Source organism: Labrus bergylta, chromosome 12 (assembly GCF_963930695.1).
Source record: "Labrus bergylta chromosome 12, fLabBer1.1, whole genome shotgun sequence".
Lineage (NCBI taxonomy): Eukaryota > Metazoa > Chordata > Actinopteri > Labriformes > Labridae > Labrus > Labrus bergylta.
This window is the reverse complement of record NC_089206.1, coordinates 21,187,400-21,196,953: the sequence shown is the minus strand read 5'-3', so window position 1 is coordinate 21,196,953 and position 9,554 is coordinate 21,187,400.

Sequence of the window (9,554 nt, the reverse complement as noted above, 5' to 3'; positions counted from 1 at the left end):
GCAAGGAGACCCTGAGTGATACTTCCTACAGTAGAGCTCACACAATGCGGCACACAGCAGACAACAATATGTCAGTGTTCAGACCTCTTTATGTTCAGAGGGAACACGGTGTACTGAGGAGGAGGAGCAGCGAGGGGGAGGGGCAGCTATAGGCAGTGAAATGGAGCTAGAAAAGGGTGGTGGTGGTGGTAAGGAGGGGTCCGTGGGAGACGCCAGTGAATCAAGGAAGAGGGAAACAGCTGTGACCTGAGCCCAAAGCAGCCAATCAGAATGCATTAAAATCCACAATCCCAGACAAAACAGTCGATGATGAGACGAGAAGAATTTATTTATTAATGTGAGGGGGGGTCTTCAATCTATTATTAAGCGCTCGTTTCATTAACATCATTTTAGTGCCTGAAACATGTTAATGTGCAAAAAGTGGGATGTTATTATTCTGTGTTTATTTCCTAATGTAAAAAATGTTTCTGTAAATGTGGTTTTAATTTCCTTCAGCGTGAAATCAGTGACAGATAAAGATGGTCTGTTGGTGTCAGAAATCAGAATCAGAATCAGAATCAGAATCAGAATCAGAATCGAGGTTTATTGCCAAGTACATTTACACATACAAGGAATTTGACTTGGTGTATTGGTGCTAAACAATGGTCTCTCTAAATTGTTATGTTCGTTCTTTTTATTGGCACATTTAGTTAAAAAGATAACCAGGATTGTCTTAAAACGGTGCCAAAGAGCCGTATTTCTTTTCATTCTTCAGGAAGTGAACAATCCTATTTGTCTGATCCACTAATTCAAGTTAGAGTCGAGTTAAACTTTTATTGATTTAAAGTGAAAACAGAAGTTTTTACTCGTCTGCAGAATAATTCTTTAAAGTGCAAACGGACAGAAAACAGCAAAAGATGATCTCACTAACCCCTCTCATTGTCCTTGAAACAAAATGATAAACATTTATAACCAATATTTATATCTCATTATGTCAAACCTAAACATGAGTTCATGATATTTCCTTTGTTTAGAAAACACACACACACACACACACACACACACACACACACACACACACACACACAAACTCTCTGTATGAACTCCTCACAGTCATAACTGCAACATGTTTGAACATATGTGTTCAGGCTTGCCGCCAGAGAACAACATGTTCCTCGATGTATAGAACAGGAGGAGGGGGAGGGGCCGCACACACTCACTCACACACACACACACACACACACACACACACACACACACACACACACAGGGATCATATAGTAGCCTGGTGTCAGTGTACAGAACAGGAAACACTCCCCGTCCTCATGAGAGACACATGTGTGCCAGCTGTCTGTCATCAGGACAATACAACAGAACCAGTTTTTATTTGATTACTTAATCTTTAATGACACAGGGAGACGAGTCGGGTCTTGTGTTTTGGAAGAAAATGAACCTGTGACAGCCCGATATCAGCCTATTTATCCAAATAAAATGAATAGAGCACATATTTAATCTGATAGAAAGACCACCACTAGAGGGCGCTGTCACTTGACCACAAACAGAAGCCGTTTTGGGGGGGGGGGGGGGGGGTGAGTGGTGCTAAAGCACGGTATGGGAAAACTTTGCTAGTGTGAGTGCGCCCTTAGAAGTGAAGACGCCTTTCAGACGAGGAGAGGTGAAACGTCTTCAAGATCTTCAAACAGTCCAGCTGCCTTTGGATCAGAGAAGTTTATCCCAATTATGAAAAGTCACTCTGCACATGATGAGGAGCGTCATAGAGTCTAGTATTGTGACGGTGTGCTCTACATTATAGGATAGTTATGAACATAATAGAAGGTGAGACTGAGCATGATGAAAAAGTTATTTTTCCTGCTGCAAAAAAGGGGCGGAGTTGTAGAGTTTGTTTTCCACAGGTAAACAACCTTTTTCTACATCCAGAGTCCACAGTGTCAAACGCACGGCTCAATCTCTCAGCCTTTAAACATCTTCAGACGTGCAGGGAGGGGTGGCGTCACTTCACATTGATTTTTACTGATCATGTCTCTTCATGTCAAAGTAACATCAGCTGATTTCAACTCTGACACAGTGACGCTTACATAACTTTTACCTCCTGATTGAAGGTTTGAAATATGTTTACGTCTTCTAAAAATGTAAGGATATAACGGAATGCACTGACTGATTTTAAAACAATTTAAATGTCTCCAATATTATTCTTTTAGGATATAAAAATAGTGTACAGCCTCTCAGTGTGTGTGTGTGTGTAAGTGTGTGTGTGTTTGAGGCCTCAGAGCAGCAGTGTGAGTAACAGAGTCTGTCAGAAACATGTTCAGACCCTGAGGTGTGTGTGTGTGTGTGTGTACAGCAGAGGTGGTGATGTTTGCAGAGAGGGAAAAGGTAAACATAGTTATGAGAAAAAATGCAGACTTTGTAAACCTATTTGGACTTAGTTCACCACACTGGTCCGTACTGGTTTCACTGGTTCACAGCAAACACATGCGTTTAGAAACGTTGACATTTTGTGAACACTGAAAGAAAACAGGAGGTTGAAATAGCCAAGTAATTAATAAATCTGATTTATTAACTGCACATTAATCAACATAACAGCAGTTTGCATCACTATAAATATCTACATAAAGCTAAATATCATCTGCAGTCTTAAAGGTCCAATCAGTGAGATGTATAGAGAGTGAAATGATAAAGTGAGCTTACTATATGATCAGACATTAAGGAAACATGCTATGTTGAAGTGCTGGCTTCTCTGACAACAATGCAGCAGCCAGTATGTCCTCCTTCTAACTTTAGATTCTGGTCCTGAATGCTCTGGATTTGTTTGGACCAGAGAAGGTAGGCGCTTTTAAGACACCCCCATACGGCCGTTTTGGACGCCCCTCTGTTTGCCAGATATGAGAGCAGTTATCAGGTCAACAGGTGTTGCAGCGATGGAAGCGGGCAAGAGAAGTGGTTCAGATAGAAGTGATTGTACCCGACCTAAAAAGCCTCTGCATGTTTCTAATAAGCTCCACGAGCAGAAACGTGCTCAAACTAGGATCAATATTGGAGATGCTTTTGAAAAATGGAGAGAGGTTAGAACACAGAAAGGTTTACAGACCCATGCAGAGCTGGATAAACACTGAAGCTTCAGTGTCCACCACATGAGCATAAACGGTGTAACTCTGATCATTTAGCATTCACCGACCCCTCGCTGCGCTCCTGCTCCTCGTCCAGATGTGGTCACTGAGTCCAAATAACCACCATGACGACCGCCTAAATCTTCAACCGTATTTCCATCTTTTCAGACCTGTTAATGTGCGAGGATGATCACAGATATTAACGTGTCTGCTGAAAAGTTGTACGACAATAATCCTCCTCCAAATGGGGGAACATGAACTCAGCACAGCAGGGCCTTGAAATGTTCTTTTACTGAAATGTGTTTTCCATCCAGTGACGGTTAATGAAAGACCTGTGGTGGGTTCAATGTCTTCTTTCCCTCATTAGCAGATTAATAATGAAGAGATGCTCATTGATCCATGCTGGGTTAAGAAACATCTCAAAGGTCAGTCAGCACTTTTAAAGAGTTTCAGAGAATGCTTCGCTCATGTTGTCCTTTCAGCTGTGTGTTGATAATGTGGCGAGCTCTTTGCAGCCCTGACTCATATCAAAGCAAACATGACGCGCCTCATTAATGGACCTAATGGCTTCATGGGTATTGATCTGTTTTTACATGCAGACGCCGGGCGCTTGTTTTCATGAAAGGAGGATGCTCTGATGCGACTGACGCAGTCTGAGGACTGTTTCTTTTGAGTCTGAGTTGTTTTCTTCATGTCACCTTTTCTTACCTTCCTTGTTTACATGGAGTCCTTTTGATATCAATGAATTTTTCCTCCGCCCAACAGAGAGGAGATAAAACCCTCCAGAGAATCGAAACCAGAGAATCACAAGAAGTGAATAAGGTCGTAAAGTTTGATCCAAACTCAAACCCAACTCAGTTCTTCTTTCTGTTATGACCTGTTTGAATCCAACATATGTCATATAAAGCCGTTTTTCACAGATACACTCCTGAAAATATCTTAGATCATTTCAGGAGGACTGCTCCTGAAATTCTCCTGACTTGGCTGTTCACAGTTGCACCCGTCGGACGTATCAAACCTGAGACATAACTCGAGTTAGACGACTTTCTGCAGCCGGTAAAGCTGCTGAGCATGAGACAACGATGACACTGCTAACGATACAGGCTAACATTACAGCTCAGTCTGTTCTGAATAATATCTGCAGGGATGAACACTCTGTTTCTCGCTCGCTCACTCTCTCTCTTTTTCTCTTCTTAGCTTCACCCGTCAGCGTCCTCTTCCTCTCAGCCTCAGCCGTCGTATCAAACAGTACAGAGACAAGCTAACTGGCTGCTTTGTGAACTAGCTTTTATAACTGTATAAATGAACCTGCTGGTACTGTGACTACCTGTGTACGCTCTACATGCCGATGTGTGTGTGTGTGTGTGTGTGTGTGTGTCTTAAATCCTGCCAGTAAATCCTGCAGTACGCCGTTCCTCTGACCCGGGTCACTGATTCATTTCCTCTTCCCTCCTCACTTCCTGACCTCTCTTCTTCCCACCCATATTAAGGCTGGAGGTGTGACAGGTAATCTAATCCTGATCCACCTGCTTTACTTTAATCTGCTGTGAGGACAAACTGTGACTCCTGGCCTGGTCTGTCCTCCTGATGTTTCCTCTGAGGATGACACAGCGGGACAATATTAAACCTGCTGGTCTGGTTTGAACTGTTGGCTAAACTGCTCAACACCACCCGGTGGTTTATGTTGGTATTGCAACTTTTTATCTGGATCTGTTAGCTTTCAGAAACATGTGCAGAAATATGGACGAATGAACGCAGAGTACAGGCAGGACTGTGGTCTGTATTGATGTCTATATCGGTGTCTGTATCAATTTCTGAATAGGTGTCTGTATCATGGTCAGTATCACTGTCCGCATATCGGTGTTGTTATCCGTGTTTGTATTGGATGAAAAATATAAATTAGACTTTAGGACCTGCCTCAGCTCCACCTCTTTGAAGGTTTCTACATGTCACTGAGACTATGTCCATGTTTTATACAGTCTTTGGTCTCCAGGTGTGTCTGATGCAAACTTATTATCAGAGCGTCATCTTATGTACATTTTCTTTATTTACTCTTCCTCATTATGAATCATGTTGTTGAGTATTGATGGATAATATGATGGATCATGTTTCCCATGCAGATAACTCTTCAAACATTTCTCAGATTCATGCAGTGAGTGAATTTCAGCTCAAACATGGAGATAAACTTAAACAAAAACATGCATGAGCCTGCAGAAACACAGCAAACATTTGCACAATACCAAACCTGATTGTGCACCCTGAGACTTTACCGTACTTTACTGTAAAGAGAGAGGTCGGTATGTTTACACGTTGTGAGGCTCTGACGCGTTCCTCTCTTTCCCCCCGAGCTGACCTAGTCAGGTTATATTCATCCCGCTCCGATAGGTGCAACAAAACAGGAGAGAGATGAGCCGTCAGTCAAACCTGGTTTCTGCTGACTCGGTCCTGAGTCGAGGTTTAATCAGGTCACGAGTCAAAACAAGAGGGCGGGGTACTAAAGTCAGTGTGTGGCTCCTTTAATAAAATGCTGTGTTGTTGTAAAGATTTACATCTTTATCATTATTTGGCGAGTAGAATCAACAAAGTCTCACTGCGACATGAAAAGGGAAATAGAAACTGAACAGAATCACATTGTTATAGCAGCAGAAATCCTCTGTCATCATGTAAACTTCATACATGTTCATGTTAAAGAGTAACACCGCTCTCTGCACATGTTTGAAAATGCTAAATGTGGTCAAAGGTCTGCAGAGGACGAGGAGGAGGAAGAGGAGGAGTGGTGCGTAAACATTCTTTACATTTCAGGACACAGATAAGAGCCGACTATAGTCCAGTCTGTTTGAGTATTGGTCTGAGTCTGAGTATCAACACATTAAAGGAAAATCTGTGTGAATGATGTTTTCAATCACAGCACACAGATATCACTTAGCGTAAAATCCATCCGTCCAAAGAAAGTTCTTATCCCAAGACGGCTGAAACAGAATCACTTTAAAGGTCACATATTCTGTAAAATCCACTTCACCATGTTCCTCTAACTCTAACATGTGTCTCTAGTCCGTCTACAAACCCCTCAATGATGAGAAAAGTCCATCCTCTCCATCTTTTGTCTGCTCTACTTTTCAGAAAATGTGTGCTCAAACAGGCCGTTTGGAGATTTTCCCTTCATGACATCACAAAGGGCAGTAGCCCCTCCCCCAGGTGGGTGACACTCCCACAGCTAGGTGTTTGTTCTGCCCTCTGAGTCTGCCTTCTCACCGTAAACAATAGGACATGGAGCGAGAAAGCACCGAGACCATCCAAGCCCTTCCAGAGAGGGGGCGTGGTCAGACACAGCTCATTTACATATTTAAAGGTACAGACACAGAAACAGCCTGTTCTGAGCAGGGCTGAAATAGAGGGGTTTATAGGCATGATCAAATACAGGATCAGAGTGGATTTAGAACAAGAAACTTCACACACATGTTTTGAGGAGCTCTGAGACTTATTCAAACTGGTTGAAGACGAGGAGGATATGTGACCTGCGATTGAATAAAAGCAGAATTCTTTATTTGTTGTCTTTATGCAGCCATTCATTTCTTTCTTCGTATTGCTTCAAAGGATGAGAGGGTGTCAGGGTAACATGCATCCTATTTCACTGACAGACTTTGCAACAAGATGATTAATGAGAAAACAAAAGTGTTTACACGTGTGATATTTATATGAAGAATGTTTATCTAATGCAGTAACATATTAAAAACAGGAGAGAGCTTCAGTGCAGAGTTCACACTTAAAATTAATATGAACAGAAAATATAATAAAGTGAAAAAAATGAACAGGCATCAAATATTTACAGCAAAATATTCATTAAGAATTATATTAATATAAGTTTCACATAATATCCAAAATGTTGAATATTTTAATGAACTTTTCCGTAAACATGAGGCTTTTGCATGACAGCAGTTTAGTGTGTGTGTGTCTGTGTGTGTGTCCCCAGTAGCACACATTGTTCAGTACACGATGTCCCAGCACATTTACAGCTCGGTGTCCTCAGCAGTGAACTGACGGCGGCTCTCTCAATGAGGCTCACATCACACATGAAGCACACACACACACCACACAGCGTGTAGACAGTGCTGGCCCCCTGCCTGTCAGCACAGGAACTACAACACATCGCTCTCATATTTACACTCTGTAATGTTAATTCCAGCAGGTTGCAGTTTCTTTTGGTTATTTGATCTTTTGATTTACTCCAAATTATCTTCTACTACAACAAATAAAAATACAACAAAAACAAAAATGTCATTAGTTCTTAACTGTTTGTTTTGTTTTGCTCTGTGACAACTACACACACAAGAGAAACTTTTTTTGTGGCTGTTGGGGAATATGCAAGAGGAAAAATTCCCCAGGTTTCCTTAAAAGCTCTGCAGAAAACAAAAGGTTGAAGTTATTCAGGCTACGTCCATGCTTATAAACAGTTTATGGAAATATGTCATAATTTATGGTAAAGATCTGAAATTTGAATCCAGCCAACAAATGTTCCAGGGAGGGTTAATTTTCAATTGGCGATGGCGGTCTCCATGCTGGAAATGCTGTCTCAGTCTAACTTTCAGTCAACCTAACGACAGACTGAGAGCTGGAGCCGAGGCGGGTTTTAAACCTCATGGCAAAACCGTTACACCGAGCCCGCCTGTCAATCAGGTCAGCTACACGCCTTATTGTGAATAACTCTGATCCTTCATCAAATCAAAACTGAAGAGTCATCAAAACAATCACCCCCCCCCCCCCCCCCCCCCGTACAGTGTGTGTCGATCAAGACATGAGCTAATCACACCTATTTGGTCTCAGACTTTTTAGAATGGGTGTGTATGTGACTTCCTGTGCTTCTGCAGCCAGTCTCTAGTGTACACTCAAGGAACTGCAGGATTTTACACTTCAGCATTGGCTTCATTTTTTAACCCTGGAGGTTGCAGCTTGAGTAGTTCCGACCCCTACTTTCATCTAAGAAAAGCTAACCCCCCCTCAGGACCTTCAGGAAAAAAGCCTGACATTGCTGTCAAGAATTACCAACCATTAATTATTGTTCTGACCAAAAGACATTTAAACTGTCCAATGAAGGTGTTATCATGATTATACTGTAGTTGATCAATGCAAAACAAATTTTGACAATATCGGAGCAGAGAAAGCATCTTCCCCTCCCTGAAAAAAATGGCGCTCCCTCTAGGGGGGCCCGGACCCCAGAATGGGAACCTCTCTTCTGGAGGATCCTGATGGAACCTGCCCTTTATCGCTGGCTCTTTCTGTAATAAAATTCCCCTCCCCTTGTTTCTTCGTTTGTATACTTTTCCTTCCTTGTCATTTTGAGTTATCATTTCTGTGAACTGTCCACCAATCACTGGAGTTTAAAAGGTCTGCAGGTTTTACAAACGTCACAAAGTACCACTGAGGACTTGTAGCTAAAGACTGCCCTCTTGTGGTGAACAATGATACACCTCCAGACAAACAGCTCACCACTCGTTCTCCAACATCTGACGGATCAATATTTGATTATAATAAACTTCTCGCCCTCTGATCAGGTCATTTTCATTCTCAGAGACAAATCAGTTCTTCAAATAATCAATAACTCTGAGATGATCAGTTTGATTAAGAATCCAATCAAAGTCTTGTGTTTGACAGACGTGAGGAAGGACGAGGTGAGGCATTATATTTACTAGGTGATCAGCTGATTGGAATCGATTTTTTTTAACAAGCCAGATTCTGTTTTTTTAACAAGACGGATTCTGTTTTTTTAACAAGCCCGATTATTCTGCTGCTGTCAAAAATTAAAATCTAGTTTGTCGCTTCAGTTTTAATCTCTTCAACCCTCCTCCACCCCAATCACCTCCAAATTCTGCTCCTCATCAAGTCCTGCATACTTCCACCACCATTCCATGCCTGATTGTTTGAAGGGAAAGGCAGACCAAACACCTAGCTGTGGGAGTGTCACCTACCTGGGGGAGGGGTTACTGCCCTTTGTGATGTCATGAAGGGAAAATCGCCAAACGGCCTGTTTGAGCACACATTTTCTGAAAAGTGGAGCAGGCAAAAGACGGAGAGGATGGACTTTTCTCAACATTGGGGGTTTGTAGACGGACTAGAGACACATTAGGTGACCTTTAATGTAAAAGTGAAACAATTAGCTAAAACTCATCCCAATCCATGTGGCAGTAATGCTTGTATTACCGCTATTAAAAAACAACAACACAAAAAAAAAATCAAAAACACACAAAGAAGTAGAATATAGGGTGGAGCAAAAAGACACAAAGTTGTGTAAATTGGAAATATTGCTGAGCATAAATAAAGATGCTGCAGTCATCAGTTGCATCCAGTAGCCATGAAGATAAATCTTTATCTTTCATCGATGAAGACAAACATTAAGTCAGCAGGTCTTAAAGCTGCTGCTGCAGGGTCAAACACAGTAAACAGGAAATGCTC